We start from the raw sequence: 18,098 nt of genomic DNA, 5'->3' as shown, positions 1-18,098 counted from the left end.
TAGCAGAATGTGCAACATCTGAGCCGGCACCGTCTAGCTGACATTGGTCACACTGTGGAGTTCTCACTTGGAACTTAGCTCCCTTTGCAATTATAAATTCTAATGTGAGGTAATGGCTGAGAAGCACAGGAAAATCAGGGAAAGTTAATCCATACTTCAATGACATAAATGCTTGTCTAATGAATTTTTGCTTGGCTTAAGTGAGCATAAAGCAGGTATCAAAGTCTCCTTTTATTCAATATAATTTATATGCTAGGTAAAATTTGTTCAGCTTCGGTGGGGTCATGTTCAGTCATGAGGGACCATCGCATGCCTTAGGTCAGATCAATGTCAACTGCGGAGAACACTATTCTTGCTTATTAAGGTTTGTACAACCCACACTTAATAATTCAAGGGCTCATTAAAAACAGCACTGAACCTCTAAAAACAGCTAATCTCCCATGGATAAGCCATTGTGAAAAGCTAAATTCAAATGCAACATGACCTTCATTTTCTAAGACCTTTCACTAGTACTATACCAGAAACTTCGATCTTATTTAGTCCCTCAATACCAGTCTTGCATATTCACAAGGCTTCATGTTAATACAGTAGTGTTAAATTAAATAAGCAGAAGTTACTAAGTATACAATTGAAACATAATTTAGGAAAATATTTTGTAACAAACAGCGAAGTTTTTGCCAATCATGAGCAGCTGAGAATCAGCCAAGCACAGGCCACACATTGCTCAGACCATGCCCCAATAGAGCCAACACTTAGATGCATCCAATCAGGTGATGCGTCTACTTTGATTCTGTGTTCAGCCTATAAAAGCTCACTGTCCACCTCTTCTGGTTCTGAGCATTGCCCCATTCAACACATGAATTGTTCTTTGGCCAAATAAACTCTGTTAAACTTGTGTAAAGTTTTTCTTTTAACAAGAAGATACTGAGCTTTCCTGGAGAAAAGAGATTAAAAAAAGAAAGGAAAAGAAATGGAAGAAAAACTGTGAAACCGTACAACCCTTTTCACTTTTCTCAGGACAGAATGGCAGGAAAATGAAAGGTACAATGATGGGTGTATTACAAATAATAGTGAGTAGAGATCAGAACTTTAGTTAATGTGGCAAAATTGACCTGCTAATCTTTCATCCTTGCATTAAGTAGACTTAGTCCTGCAGTCACTAGTGCCATTGGACATCTGCCCAGCTCCCCTGCAGGGCGAAAGCCAGACTCTCAACTTACCCTAGGGAGCAGCAGAGGGTGCATATGTCTTCCAAAGCAGTTGAATGCAAAAGAAGACCTAGGAGACACTAAGTCAACCACACTCCATTTTTTTTTTTTCTTGAGTGCATTAGTCAGATGTGTCTCTCCCACACATTTCTTTCCTGGGGCATGGAACATAAAGTCAGTCCTTTCTAAGAAAGCAAGAGAAATGAGAAATAAACATTCTCGCTGTATAATTTTAATGTGGACAAAGGCTATGGTTTCTATACTCAGTTGGTTGATCTTTTTCATCTACTTTTAGCCAGTTATTTTGGGAAATATTTGAAAGAAGTAAATATTGTCCTCCCCAAAGCAAGCAAACATTAATTGTTCTTATTTTAGCGATTAGATTCTAACACATTTTCCAAACCTTCATCTCTTTAGAAAGCATGCCTGACTTAGCTTTAAAATAAAGTTTTCTAATAAATACAATTTGAATGTTGTTTTTATTTGGTGCTGATTGAGTAAACGGGTTAGTGATTTTTTTTAACAGGGCCAGTATATCTCTGAGAAAATTTGTGTTCATCTCAATGAGGTTGAGAAGTGGATTCTTTTTAATGAAATCAAAGAGATACAGGTTCCAGTTCCAGCTCCACTATGTGACTTTAGGCAATTGATGATTTCTGTGTGCTTTTATTTCACTTCTTTGAAAGGAACAATAAGAACTTCACAAGGCTATTGTTATGATTAAATGAAAAAATATATGAGAATTGCTTAATATACTGCTTGACATATTACTGAAGTAAATTTAGCACTCTATTAATAATTATCAGCATCACTAAAGGCAAAAGGTTACTTTGTGATCTCATCTATAAACGATCTTTACATATATTATGTACAGAAAAACTGATAGTTATTGAGGAGATTAATTTTCTCTCTGTCATTGTTTTCCACCTGTACAGCATATTATGGCTATTCATCACTAATCTGTTCTCTAGTGAGAAAATTTCTCCCTAAATTTATCTCTCTAGGCAGCCAAATGATAGTAGTTAAAACATGTCTTCTAAGATATTGCTGCCTATTAATGTCATGTGAAATTCCTACACCCATATGAGCAGCTGTGTACTCAGGAATAAATGGCGCTGTGAAGAAGTGTGTGCATCTCCTTGAGGAGGCAGTAGTAACTGTGGTGATGTGAACAGGGCACAGGAAAGTGCACAATTCAGTCATAAAAATCAGAAGTAAACTCCTTTAAAGGGATAACCAGAGGATGAAACCTTTCTATTTCCTAGTTTCCCTGTGGAAACCAGAAGTAAAATTTCGGAAAGTTATTTACTGGACTGCCAATTAGATAAACTAATACTAGATGACCTTATTTTGGGTACATTTACCTAGGGACATAAGGTGGCAAATGAAGTGGAAGTTTTAGGGTCAGAGTTTTACAAAACTTCTTCCAGATATACAGGATTACAAGACAAGATGATCTTTGTCACTGCCTAAGGCCTAGATATCCCTAACAAAATATTAGTTCTAGAAAATTGTGAGTCAATGACTTCTGTGATCATTTTGAGCCTCTGGTCCAGTCAAAGGTGTTGTACTTAGTAATGAACAGGTAGATACCTTTAACACTGCTTCAGGCACTCATGGTTCTACTCAAACAAATACATGTTAGTCAAAAAATAGAAGAACTATTTCAGAGATTTCTGTTATGATTGCTAGGACCATAACCTTGGGAATATGTGCATTACCTAATTTAAGTAGATAATGTGGCTTCCCTCTCATCGTATCTGCCAATAATACTTTATGATGAGAATGACAGTGACCCAACAAAAGTTATGTTAGTGTTATTTTTCAAATCCAAAACACAAAATGCAGAATGCAAAGCCTTGCATACATGTGTAGAAAAATATTCAGTTTATGCAGATACTGTGTTTTAAGAGACCTGAATCCAATTACCATAATCTAGTATTCTTACAGAATTTCATTAGGAAAATGTAATCTTCTGTCAAGTATCCTTGAAAAGCTAGGTATTGAGATGGAACACAATGAAATTATTGTATTGTAATGAGAATGCTTCTTAATGCACACCTTTCTGAGGTTGCCCTTTTACTGAAAGAATATACTATTTTTGTCATTATTTGGCTACATATTAAGCAGTGTAATTCTTGACTTGGTGTTAGGCAAAGTTTATAGTTCCAAGACTTACCTAATTTTGTTTAGAATTAGGTATCAAATACTCAGATGCAAATAACAAAGCACGTTGATAGCATTGCCTTTTAGTGGTAGTTATTATGCTAAGCAAACAAGTCATCAAAAAAAGCACTTGCTCTGGGTACAGAAAAATAGAGCAGAAACCTAGACTGTTAATTATTTTTATAAAACATCATAGAAGTATCATTCAAAAGTATTAAAAATCATATAGGAAAGAAAACAGCTCATAGTTTGCAAAACAATTTTAACCTGTGACATATGGAATAATGTATGCTTTAGTCAATATATTATTATTATTATTATTATTATTATTTGATATGGAGTTTCACTTTTGTAGACCAGGCTGGAGTGCAGTGGTGTGGTCTTGGTTCACTGCAAACTCTGCCTTCCGAGTTCAAGCGATTCTCCTGCCTCAGCCTCCTGAGTAGCTGGGATTACAGGCATCCACCACCACACCTGACTAATTTTTATTATTTTTAGTAGAGATGGGGTTTCACCATATTGGCCAGGCTGGTTTCAAACTCCTGACCTCAGGTGATCCACACTCCTTGCACAGCCAAATTTCTGGTATTACAGGTGTGAGCCACTCTGCCTGGCCCTAGTCAATGTATTTTTATTTTATATTCTAGCAGAATGTTTTGGTAGTAAAGCAAAGTGAAATCTCTACTGCTGATTTATTTCTTAAGATTCTGTATCAATAAATAAGGGCACAATGGAGAAAGGTATCTGCAGTGAGTGAATTTACATGTGACATTCTTAGCATTTATTTTAATACATTGGTTAGACACAGTGGGATGGCAATTTACATCAATTATTTGTTAGTTTATTTATGTACTTGGTATCAACCAATTATCTATTTTGTGCAAGTTATAAATTCTCTGCATTCTTAAAACTGGTCGAATTTTAGGTTAAAGTTAACCATACTTAATTAAAAACTGGGGAATGCCGAGGTGTCTCTGTGCCCATGTCAATGAAGGCGGAGACTGCTTAGTTCTGGACTCTCAAGTGGTTTCAGGCAGGGAAGCCAGGTTGGCCGCTCTGATCACCCAGAACACCCAGGTCATCCCAGCATAGTTCTCACAGTATTACCCACGGCAAGATGGAAGCCCCTATCTGGCCTCTAATCATTCTGGGTGGAAAACTATTTTTACAATACTTCAAATACTGTCCCATAGGGTTTGGTTCACTGAATGAGTTGTAGTTGAACTGGTATACGAAAACATTCTGAGTATACAAATAAGCTCTAGCAACCAAGGGAAAGGGTCTCTGCTGGCTGAATTAAAAAAAAAAAAATCAAGGACAAGAGAACCTACTTGAGATCCCAGAATTTAAACGCTGATATGGAGCAAAATATGATAGGCAAAATATCTGCAGTTAACTATCCAACTCTAACATTTACAGTTATATGTTCATCAGAGAGTTGATTCTCTCTCCCTACAGGTCCTTCTCAGGAATTTCTATGAGCTTCAAGTCAATGGCCTATAGTTCAATAAATGTAGGACTATCTTCTTTATCCCTGCTTCAAAACACAGACTTTCACTTTTCCTCATGAAGACCCTTATACAGAAAGATGACAAATGTCATAATATGTGACAATGCAATCTTGAAAGCAAATGGAAGAAAACTTGCAAAAATATCAAAATGAAATATCTCTTGTTTGATAATCGTTGTTGAAATATTTAACCTCAGAAAGTTGAAAAGAAAAAGAAGTGTTAGATGTAATAACCTATGATTGTTAATCACAGAAAAGATGAATTTTTTTAAAAAACTATATGGAATCTTAAAACCTTAAGGACATAATTCTCTAGTCACAGTAAAAATAAAAACAATAATAAATCACAGTGGCAGTCTTAATATCCTGCTCAAAATAACCTAAAAATATGAAAATAAAAGACAGAAAAAAATAGTTTTATGATTTTGTACCTGAAAATAGAATTATATAACAATTCAATCCCACAGCTATAAATGACTAGAGTTATTTTGAAAAGTTACATTTCACTTAGCATTTTAAAAAGTTTTCAGGAGAAACAGTATTAGCACTATTTTTTATTATTCGTGAGATACTATATATACTCATATTTTGTCCATTGTTTTAGCACATTATTTTACTGTTATAAATTATTTTTCATATGAATATTTGTATATTTCAGCATGTCAGTTACAATACAAATTTAATAACAATTGATCTTTGAAAACAATATACAGGAAGTAAATACCTTCATTCAGTACAGAAATGCTCTACTTACTAAGAACTTGTAAGGAAATTGATGTCTTGATTAATAATATGGGATTTAAATGGGAATGTTGTGGAATGTAATGAAGCAACAGTATACTTATCCATAATTTGGAATTAAAATACATGAAAGATTTATTCGGTGAAATAAATGTAAAGCTATACAGCAGTAAAGATCAGAATTAATTGTGAAGTACATTAAAGACTTATTCATAAGATGAAAATTAATGTTTTAAAAGGCAACTGAAGGACAGACTTCAATGTTTGCCAGGTAATTGTGAACAATGTTCTTGGAAAAAAGAGAAAATTTTTGAAAATGCATTTTGTAGGACATTCCTGAAGGACAAGGCTGCATTATCTTTCAAATAGCAGAAACCTTCAAAGTACAATATGCAGTTAAGATTTTAAAATGTATTTTAATTTTTAAAATATTTAAAACTATCAAGGACATATTTTTAAAACCTTACCTTGTCCTGAGAGCAACAGTATATTGGGGACTAAAAAACATACTGCCACCTCCATGAAACTTCTTTTCATTTATTTTGTTTTTATATAAACCCAAAGAGAAAGCATTAATACATGTTTTCAAAATACATTTTTATGTGTATTTTCAAAATTATTCATAAAACACCTCTCATAAGGGCAATAACTTTGCCACCATCCAAAGACATTTATGTTGAGAGCAGCAAAGTATCAAATAACAGAAAAACTGTTGTGGTCCAGGAAGAAGAACATTGACACAAGTTGTAGTTAGGCTCTTCTAAGTTTAAATTCAAGATCGTTTGCTTACTTTTTCTGGTGCCTTAGGCAAGTTATTGAAATTCTCTTTTGGAGCTGACATGAAATTTACATATAACATATGCAGATACGACTTTTCAGGTCTTCTACAAAGCCAGCTGCTGATTTGTTGTAATCCTCATCCATTGTTTTGTGATTGTGTGACCTGAGAAAAGCTGCCAGCATCTCAATCTGAAAAGTCAGAAATTGATACCGCCTTATTTGATGCCGTGAGGATTAGGTAAAGCAACATATGTAAACATATCTAGCCCCAAAAGCATGTTCTCCCCCTGTGTCATATTCCTGCTCCTTCCCCTTTTTGCCTGTTTTTGGTTCATAATCAAGAATTCCTTCCCCTCTGCTTTATTTCATTTCTTCTTTAATCACCAAGAAAGGATGTTAAAACTAGAAAATCTGAGTGGCTTAAATGAGTCTATTGTAGAATAAATAATGTTTGTGTTGTTCCCCATTCTGTAGGAGTAAATAATATTAAAAAGGCAAATTTTTAAAAATGTATGAATAAAGGCAATTGAGTTCTAGTTTCCCCTTCCTCTGCCTTTAATCCTTATGAGATGGGTACATTTGAGAAAGTTACATATTTTATTGAGTGGGAGAAATCTGTTTTTCTAATATATTAAAATAAACAGTTTAAATAGGTGATCTTGAAGGCTTATTCCACCTCTAAATTTTGTATTATCATTAAATAGATCTCAACATCAGTGGCTTTCTATTTTCCTCTTCTCTACTATTTCCGACTTCTCACCTGATAATGCTGTCCTTAGTTTGGTTAGCCTGGTTAATACGATTCTGATATGAATGAATGAAACCACATTCTGATCTTGCACAGGCCATAGCGGTGTTTGCTCCATTCCAGAAGTTACCAATAATGTATCCTTTAATGACACTGGGGGAGACCATAAAATATGAATGGATCAGCAAAAAAAGTTCCCAATTTTGGAAAAAGTACTTAGAGTGCACATCCTGATAATATTATCTTTACTTATGCAGAACAATTGTATACTCATCATAAATAATACACAAATTTTACATCGTCGTACTCTGTATCTTTTGAATATAACTAAGTAATTTACACAAATTTTACATCGTCGTACTCTGCATCTTTTGAATATAACTAAGTAGTTTACACAAATTTTACATCGTCATACTCTGTATCTTTTGAATATAACTAAGTAGTTTTCTTTATGAATATAATGACGAAAGATCTAGGATATACTGTATACACATATGCATATGTAATAAGGAAATATATTTCATATGAAGAATATTGATCATTGATGGTATACGGGTAAAATGGCCTGTGTGGGGAAAATTTAACCTTAGCATATATACCAATTTAATGTTAATACATATGTCAATTTTAGGTTAACATATAAGCATTTTTCTTCAGTGTGAATAACTAAATGAAGAGAGATAAATTCCTTTCTTCATCAACTTCAGTGCATAAATGCTGATTTGCATTTCAAGCATATACCGAGAGCATAGCTACTATTTGATTGGTATCTTTAATAACATATCTCAAGAAAATAAATGTTATAATGATTAATATTCAGATAAAGGTAGAATAATTGCATGTGATTAAAATTATCAGATTGATTGCTAGCCCCATTCTAATACAAACTGGTAAGTTTGATTTTTCTGTTGCTTGATTAGAATCTTTTGGATTTAAAAGGCCCAGAAATATAATCAGCTATTTGTCTATATTGCTAAGAATACTGTGTCTGAAAAATATAGATACTGTGTGACCTAATACAACTTTATTCCAGAATTAATGAGAAAATGTCCAGGCAAATAAGAGACTAACAATAAAAATGGAGCATGGTTTAAATGATCAAATTTGAATAATTACATTAACAATATCATTCGTTCATCCCAATAATTAAATATATATATATATACACACACATATATATATAACTCAGGAACTCTCCTAAGTTAAATGTAAATACTATTTGATCGGGGGTTCAGATTGTTGATAGGCAGCTCCCAAATCATATGTTAAATTCCTTCTGCAGAGAGTTGCAGAGATTTTATTTCAATAAAGTAGTACATAAAACCACTCAAAATAACCCTAAATAACTGAAATATCTAAGGTAAAAAGATGTATTGAGTAATGCATTGTGAGAATTCAAGAAGCGTATATGAAGAAAAAGAGGATGGTGGTCTATGTCACTGATGCAGGGCCCTGACTGAAAGCTAAATTTCCACATAGTTCTATGGAGTCCAGGCAGCTCGTATCACTCCTTTAGCAGATTTCAGGTAGGCATCTTAGGTTTTCATTAGAATAGACTGTGCATGCTTCTTTTGCCATGAAAAGTGTGGGAGGTGATTAAAACTTGGATTACACAGCAAATATTACACACATATTTTCATATGTATTATCTCAATTAAGCTCCATAATGAATTCATATGGGTACGCATTATTTATCCCTTTTTAAAACATGAGGGAATAGAGGCTCTCTCGTTTGATGTACGTCAACACAGGTAAAATTCAAATTCTAATAAGATTTCTGAATCTGAAATCCAAGGAATCTTTGCATTCTACTGACTTGCTTCATTTGACAAAGGCAGTATGTATCATCATAGAATGAAATATATGATAAGCCCCATTAAATATGTATACTGCCTGGCTTAACCAAGACTTACAAACAAAATACCTACATTGTAAAGGAATTACGTTTTTAGATAATTCAAAATAGGCTGAGTGTGGTGACTCACGCCTGTAATAACAGCACTTTGGGAGGCCAAGGTAAGCGGATCACTTGATGTCAGGAGTTCAAAGCCAGCCTGGCCAACATGGTGAAACCCCGTCTCTACTAAAATTATCCAGGTGTGGTGGTGTGCACCTGTAGTCCCAGCTACTCGGGAGGCTGAGGAAGGAGAATTCCTTGAACCCAGGAGGTGGAGGTTGTAGTGAGCCGAGATAATGCAACTGCACTCCAGCCTGGGTGACAGAGTGAGACTCTGTCTCAAAAATAAAATAAATAAATAAATAAAATGATACTTTTTTTTTTCAATTTTTATTTTATTTTATTTTACTTCTGGGATACATGTGCAGAATGTGCAGGTTTGTTACATAGGTATACGTAACATGTGCCATGGTGGTTTACTTCACCTATCAACCTATCATCTAGATTTTAAGCCCTGCATGCATTAGGTATTTGTTGTAATGCTCTCCCTCCCCTTTGCCCCACCTCCCAACTGCCTGACAGGCCCCAGTGGGCAACGTTCCCTTCCCTGTGTCCATGTGTGCTCATTGTTCAACTCCCACTTACAAGTGATAACATGTGCTATTTGGTTTTCTGTTCCTGTGTTAGTTTGCTGAGGATGACGGCTTCCAGTTTCATCCATGTCCCTGCAAAGGACATGATCTCATCCTTTTTTATGGCTGCATAGTATTCCATGGTGTATATGTGCCACATTTTCTTTATTCAATCTATCATTCATGGGCATTTGGGTTGGTTCCAAGTCTTTGCCATTGGAACTAGTGTTGCAATAAACGTAAGTGTGCATGTATCTTTATAGTAGAATAATTTATAATCCTTTGGGTATATACCCAGTAATGGGATGGCTGGGTCATATGGTACATCTAGTTCTAGATCCTTGAGGAATCGCCATACTGTTTTCCATAATGGTTGAACTAGTTTACAATCCCACCAACAGTGTAAAAGTGTTCCTATTTCTCCACATCCTCTCCAGCACCTGTTGTTTCCTGACTTTTTAATGATCGCCATTCTAACTGGTGTGAGATGGTATCTCATTGTGGTTTTGATTTGCATTTCTCTAATGACCGGTGATGATGAGCATTTTTCTTGGCCACATAAATGTCTTCTTTTGAGAAATGTTTGTTCACATCCTTTGCCCTGATGGAGTTGTTGTTTTTCTTGTAAATTTGTTTAAGTTCCTTATAGATTCTGGATATTAGCCCTTTGTCAGATGGATAGATTGCAAAAATTTTCTCCCATCCTCTAGGTTGCCTCTTCACTCTGATGCTAGCTTCTTTTGCTATGCAGAAGCTCTTTAGTTTAATTGGATCCCATTTGTCAATTTTGGCTTTTGTTGCAATTGCTTTTGTTGTTTTTATCATGAAGTCTTTGCCCATGCCTATGTCCTGAATGGTATTGCCTAGGTAAAATGATATTCTATGAAACAAAATGTTACATTTTCATTAAATGATAAACAAAAATTAAAGAATTCAATTCAGAATTTATATCTGCACACTTACTTGAAATATAAAAGTGTGCCATCAAAAGTAAATCACACAACTCGATAGCAGAAAAACAAATAATGTGTTTAAAAATAGGGACAAAAGACCTGAACAGACATTTTTTTCAAGCAATTCATATACATGGCCAACAGAAATATGAAAACGTGCGCAACATCACTAATCATCAGGGAAATGCAAATTGAAATCTCTGAGATATACCACCTCACACCTCTTAGAATGGCTATTAACAAAAACACAAGAGCTAACAAATATTGGCAAAGGTGCAGAGAAAGAAAAGGAACTCTAGTAACTGTTGGTGGGACTGTAGATTGTACAATCATTATGGAAAACAATATGAAGGTTCCTAAAATTAAAAATAGAACTACCATGAACTCACCAATCCCTCTTCTGTATATGCAATGAAAGGAGATTAAACCACCATCCTGTAAAGATGCTGGTGCTCAAATGTTTATTGCAGAATTATTCACACTAGCCATTTTATAGAAACAACCTAAGCATTTGTTGACTAATCAATGGATAAATAAAGTGTGGTGTATCTATACTTAATGGAATGCTATCCAGCCATAAAAATTCAGATCCTGCCATTTACCACAACATGTGTAGAACTGGGGGACAGTATGCTAAATGAAATAAGCCAGAATAGAAATAAAAATATTGCATGATCTCACTTATATGTGGAGTCCACAAAAAGTCAAGTATACAGATAGAGAATTAAACAGTTGTAACCATGAGCAGTGGGAAGAAGGGTGTGGAGAAAATGGGAGACTAGACATAGGCAAAAAGGTAAAAAGTAGCAGATATCTAAAATGCATTTAGTCTAGATTTGTAATGTAGCATGAGGATGAATTAATTAATTGAATTGCATTATATTGGGAATTTTTGTTAAATAAGTAGATCTTAGTTGCTGTTGTCACACACAAAAAAGTAACTGTATTATATGAGATGATAGATAAGTCAATTTGTTTCACTAAAGTAACCATTTTGCTAATTGTATGTATCTCATTACATCATGTCTTTAACCTAAAATATACACAAGAAAATTTATTTTTAAAAAGGTAAATAAGAGAGTAAATAAATGATTGAATATAGTAATTGTTATTTGATGAAACTGCCAAAATATCATATTTTTAACAAACATTGCACTGTGTTGAACATAAATAAAATGAGAATAAAATAACCATATCCAGCTTTTCCACAGAAAAACATTCATAATGAAATGGGAGAGTTCCCTTAACCAACTGGAAGAATATGCAGCGGAGGTGTGGCTAGCTCCTTTGTTGCCCCCACTGCTCAGATCCCTAGGGCGAGCATGCAGACAGGCAGGTGCAGAGGCTCTGGGAACTACTCTTGGGTTCCTGCCTCCCGCAGTGTTTAGGGAAGGGTGTCTACAACTCCTGAAAACCAAGTGGGTGTGTGTTAGAGTATGCTCTTTCAACTTTGCCATGTGCAGATGGCTTGTGTTAATCAGCTCAATAGATCCTCTGCCTTATCACAAGGGCAGGGGGCCAGTGTAACAGCCTTTTCTGTATCCTGAGTTTTTGCCCAGTGTCCCAAAAGCATCAGATCATACTTGGGCTGGAAGAATGAGTGCAAGGTTTTATTGAGTGGTGGAGGTGGCTGTCAGTGGGATGAATGGGGAGTCAGAAGAGAGGGGATGGAGTGGAAAGGTGGTCGCCCCTGGAGTCAGGCTGCCCAGTGACTAGACTCTTCTTTGACTGCCCTTGGACGAACTCCCCTCAGCATCCAGATGTCCATCCTCTTCTCACTTTCTTTACTGCATTGTTCCATCATCACTGTTCTGCTGATTCCAACATCCAGCCACTTGTGTCTGTGCCTGCTAAAATCTTGGGTTTATATGGGCGTAGGATGGGGTATGTTGCAGGCCAGAGTGGTCTCAGAAAATGCAGCATTTGGGTGTGAAAATAGGAGTGCCTGTTCTCACTTGGACCTGTGGGCACAGGCCCCAGGGTGGAGCCCTTGCCAGGTGCCCACCTCTTCTCTACTCAGCACTTCCCTGTTCCCCTCCTATATCAATAAGTCATCCTGTTACTAGTTTTAGATAGTGCATATTTTGATACATAAATTTGTAATAAATTCAATAACATATTTTATGCATATCTGGGATTTTTGTTGTTTTAATAACTAAAGAAAAATTAAATGTGTTGGATCAATTAAGAACTCTTTAAAAATAATATAAATCAGTACAAACTCATTTGTAACTGATTTATAACTTAGTTATAATTCATAACTAAAACTTATAGTTAAAAAGAAATTGTAAGTTATAACCATTTGTAAGTAACTAGTATATAATTATACATCTATTTTTTGTTTCTTCATCTTTTTATCTTCTATGAACTCTTTTTCAAAGAAGAACGCTATTTAAATTTTTTATTAACTCTTGAAAATAAAATGAAACAAATTAAAGCAAACAGATCAGGTCATTTCTTCCTTGCATTATTGAAATGTACCTGAGCCAGGTTTACATAGTTACAGTGACATCATTAACTAAATTAGTGAAATTTAGTTGCATATTACCCCAATGATTTATTAAAATTAAAGTTGAATAAATCAACTTTGATATATCAATGGTATTCTTGATCCATACAAAACAATGGAACTAAGTTATAGTAAATTTTCATAAAATATTTGTTTAAAGAATGAATAAATGCATGTATAATTGTAGAAAGTCAGCATAACTACAAATGCTAAATACATTTTTTTTTTTTTTTTTTTTTTTTTTTTTGAGACGGAGTCATGCTCTCTCTCCCAGGCTGGAGTGCAGTGGCCGGATCTCAGCTCACTGCAAGCTCCGCCTCCCGGGTTCACGCCATTCTCCTGCCTCAGCCTCCCGAGTAGCTGGGACTACAGGCGCCCGCCACCTCGCCCGGCTAGTTTTTTGTATTTTTTAGTAGAGACGGGGTTTCACCGTGTTAGCCAGGATGGTCTCGATCTCCTGACCTCGTGATCCGCCCGTCTCGGCCTCCCAAAGTGCTGGGATTACAGGCTTGAGCCACCGCGCCCGGCGCTAAATACATTTTTAAAAGAAAATGTGTGTGTGATTTTCTATTGCTTTATCAAAGTCAATTTTCATAAAATATTTTTTATGAAAGGCAGTCCCCAAGGCTAACCTACTTCAAAAATATACCTTATTAAGACAACCAAATCAGTGATCAAATGGTTCAAAATAAAAGAAAATTTCTAAGTATAGAAATTAAATATAAATTCCATGTAAAATAAATTTCTAAGCCAAAAATTTCACATAAATGTCTTTTGTGCAAATGCTAAAATCCGAAGTTTAACTGAGAATTTTATATACATGTATATTCATTTTTAAATTATATAAATAACTTTTATTAATAGTATATCATAAAAAATGGAAATTTTTAATTGGAAGGTGTCATTTATTTATAAAATTGGAAAAACAAGGACAAAACCTGATGACATGTGTGTGTGTGTGTGTGTATATATAGGTTACTTTGAGAATTCTTAATCCCTAGAGTGTGTGCTTACTCTGCAATAAGATATCATACACTCATAAATTTGTAATCCAAATTGGTATTTCTGTATACAGAAATTGACACTTTCATAAATAATTTAGTTTTTTAGTCTTATAGTGGCAGAGTTGTTTGCACACTATGGAATGTAAATGTATTTTTTGGCACTATCCTTGATGTCAAGTTTTCTAATTTGGTTCCCAGAAAAAGACATACTTTTATAATATTCTTGGCTTATTTATGAGATAATAGTTTTGTTGATAAATTATTGTCCCAAGAATGCATGTCTATCCTAAAGAACAGATTTCTAAAACAATACAAATTTATATGTTAGTAATTTATAATTCATATTTGTTTTTTAAGGATTTCATAAAATTAGAGGTTCTTCCAGCCCCAAGTAGGAAAATCACATATCATCTAATTTTATTATTATAAATGCTCTGTTATTAATCATATACATGCCCGTAACCCATATTTCTAGTAACAATTGAGGTTGCTATAGGATATGAAGAATGAACTGATGCAATGGATAATAAGTTTCAAAAGGAAAGAGGAGGCTAGATATAGCTCCCGTAGCATAATATGTAGATCCTGATATTTATTGTCACAGTAATAATATAACAAAGTGTGTGTGTGTGTGTGTGTGTGTGTGTGTAAACAAGCCAAACATTTAGTGACTTAAAACAATAGGCATTTATTTAACATAAGACTATGTAGATCAGCACTTTAGGCTGGTTTAGCTGAGTAGTTTATCTGTTTTCTACTAGACTCATTCGCATGCTGAAAGTTAGCTGCAGAAATTAGAATGGGCGGTGACTGAGTCACATGCTTTTTATTCTCCAATGAGCTACCAGGCATATTTTCACAGAGATAGTGGAGGGAGAGTTTAGAAAGTAATGTCCCAATATTAAAGTTCATTTAAGACTCTGTTTGAATGACAGCGGCCAGCATTCTATTGGCTTTAAATACACCTGATGGTGGAGCCCAAAGTCATGATGGAAGGGAACTACAAAGTTACACAGCAAAGAGTGTGGAATCAGGGACCACTGAAAAATGGAGAGTACTGAGACTATCAATATACCACAGTCTTCTAAGCTTTTAACTTAGCAAAAAGCCTATTATTAGACTTTAGGACCTATTATAGGATGTTAGAACTTACTACTATTTCAATTAGATGGGGCAAAGTACGTGTATAGGTGAAGTCTGCTGCCATTATTATCAAAAGAGAATTGAAAGATTTCAGAATTTTATCGACAGTGAAGGGTCAGGACGACTATTAAGTAAAATATGACTGAGATTTCAGTTACAGGATATGATAGCTGTATTAGTTCCCTAGCTTCCATAACAAAGTCCACAAACAAGAAAAAAATGTTCTCCCCAATTCCTGGAGGCTGGAAATCCAAAATCAGGGTTAGTAGAGCCATGCCCCTCTGACACCTGTAGGAGAAAATTCTTCCTTGCCTTTTCCAGCCTTTGGCATGTGCTGACAGTCCTTGGCATTCCTTGGCTTGTAGGTGCATTACTACAAATTCTGTCCCTCTTGTCATAGGGCCGTTATTTCACTGTGTATCTTTCTCTCTTTAGATGGGGTTTCCTCTGTGTCTGGCCCCCAGTTTCTCTCTTATCATAAGGACACCAGTTATATTTAATTAAGGGCCCACCCTACTCCAATACAGTTTAATCTTGACTAATTATATCTGCCACAGCTTCCCCCCTCCTCTTTTTTTTAGTACTTTTTTCTAAAGTACTGGAAGTTAAGACTTAAATATACAATTCAACGTATAACAACAGGGTCATTAATAGAAAGAAGTCGTGGATAAGAAAAACAAGGATTTGGGGAAGGTATGAAGAAAAGATGAGGTTGAGTCAAAGAAGTCTGAATTGAAGCTTTCAGAATAATATCCACAGACTTGGAAACCCAGAAAACATTTAGAAATGTAAGATTAGTTTAGAGACACAGGTGGGACTAGAGAGAAAACTATGAAACATATGCCAGGACAAACCTTTTTAATGGTAGATTGGGTGATAAATCTAAAGACCAAGAGGAAAGAGTAGGCACACAATTCAAGAGGAATTTTTGGGAAGAGAGAGAGGCAGGAAGAGGTATAAAAATATGTATAATCATAAAATTAAGAAGAAAGTGTTTTACTTAGTCAAGAACCAAGTACGATACCTGAAACACACCAAACATTATAGCTTGTTCGGGATGGACTTTGTAATACTTAAGCCTAGTATAATCTTAATAATATTACTAAATTTATAAAGGAATCTAAAATTTAAAAAGTCTCTATCCTTATTACTTCCAAACGAAGGAATATTTTATTAATAAATACAACAGTACTTAATATAATTTGAACAGAGTTTCAACTAAAATTTTTATAAATAAAATTTATCAGCTTTTCTAGGAAGAATCATGAAGGACCAGGGCTAAGGAAAGCCAAGCTAACTTATGCTGATTATAGAATTCTACTTTATAGAACATATGGCCGATTTTGAAAGTTCGTAAATACTCCCTTGAACTGCCTAGTTTTAGTAAAGTATCCATTGGAACTGGAGTCGAAGATTCAAGTTAAAAAGAAACATATTTTATCATAGTTTTAAGGAAAAGAAAAAATGTTGAAAGGAGGTAACACTTTTCTGAATCTTTCAAACACCATTTTCATTACTGTTCTATCACTGGGAAGTAGATTACTCAAGGGAAATAAGAACAAGGGATTTGAAGCCAAACTATAAAAAATAATTTTAAATCCTGGAAATACTTTAAAAAATAACGAATTAATTAAAAAGAAATCAAAGTGAGAAACAAATGACAGTTGCTCAAATGCCCATCTTTGGAAGTAATTAGCTTTTACAACTCGTCTTCCAAAGCATTCCTTAAAGATATTAATAAGCCTGTGGGTTTTGTTTTATTTCTAAGCAAATCTATTTGGAATTTTGTCACAGAAAATACGGTATTAAGGCATTAAAAAGAGCTAGTATTTTTAAAAAATAAAAATAAAAAGTAATTTAGTGGGAAAACATGAGAGTAACAGGCTACAGAAATACTAAGTTGCCTAATTTAATGTAAGCTAATGGATAGCTTTATAAAAAGAAAATACTAGAAATCTGCCTACAGTATTGCTACAAAGAGTATCTGACATGATGGGTATTAAGTGCTTGTTATTATAAAGTCAACATTTGTTAGATTTTAAAACTTTTACCTGAAAAATAGTCTCTGCTTGCCATTTTTATAACAAATACAACAAAGTTATAGAATCATATATATAATTTTCTTTTGGGGGTGATTATTATATGAGTAGATAAAAGGCCGTAATCTTCTATTTTAATTAAATTATTAGACTTCACTTTATTATTTCCACCTATGATCAATATGCCTTACATGACTGGATTTTCCCTGATAGATGCTGTTTTGTTTTTCTTTCTATTTTGTATTTATATTAGAGTTTTTATATTCTTAGGCATGCCTTTGACAGCCAACAAAGGGGGTTTGCAAAAATCATTATATCTACAACCTCGAAGTAATTATATGTATTAGCACCATATAACTTTAAAACTTTAAATAAACAGTTGTTTGGTTGTAAAATCATGGGTGTATGAAAAGTGAGGCAAGAAAGCCAAAGATTGATAGATCCCAACAAATGAAAATGCTAGGTAAAAGGAAGCTGTATTTGCACTTGTACCAATTTACTTTAGCTAGAGGGTTTTCTGGGGATTCTGCTATTGGACAGAAGCCCAGGTCACTCTTGGCAGCTGCCCCATGACTGGGGCAGCAGCTGGTTCATATGCTTCTATATTGATTACCCTCCAGATGGAATGAAAGATGAAGTAATTATAAATTATTACAGAAAATTAGGTTTTAAATGTTGACAACATGATGAAAACACACTCCAAATCATGGTATTTCTTAATTGAAATGATTAGGGTTTTATTTTCATTTAATATTAATAATGAGTATA

At 34.5% G+C, this 18,098-nt stretch overlaps 1 long non-coding RNA gene across 1 annotated transcript in view; it reads right to left on the bottom strand.

Moving 5' to 3' along the window:
• Window positions 1-5,423: 5,423 nt before the first annotated feature.
• LOC105481662 (uncharacterized) overlaps window positions 5,424-18,098 on the bottom strand; it is a 32,259-nt gene continuing 19,584 nt past the window's right edge. The window contains exons 2-3 of the long non-coding RNA XR_987065.3: window positions 7,166-7,306; window positions 5,424-6,594 (exon numbers count right to left, since the gene is read on the bottom strand). This is a non-coding gene — a long non-coding RNA (uncharacterized lncRNA). The remainder of the gene's footprint in view (window positions 6,595-7,165; window positions 7,307-18,098) is intronic.

Source organism: Macaca nemestrina, chromosome 16, assembly GCF_043159975.1.
Source record: "Macaca nemestrina isolate mMacNem1 chromosome 16, mMacNem.hap1, whole genome shotgun sequence".
Lineage (NCBI taxonomy): Eukaryota > Metazoa > Chordata > Mammalia > Primates > Cercopithecidae > Macaca > Macaca nemestrina.
This window is presented reverse-complemented; position numbering and strand designations above follow the sequence as displayed.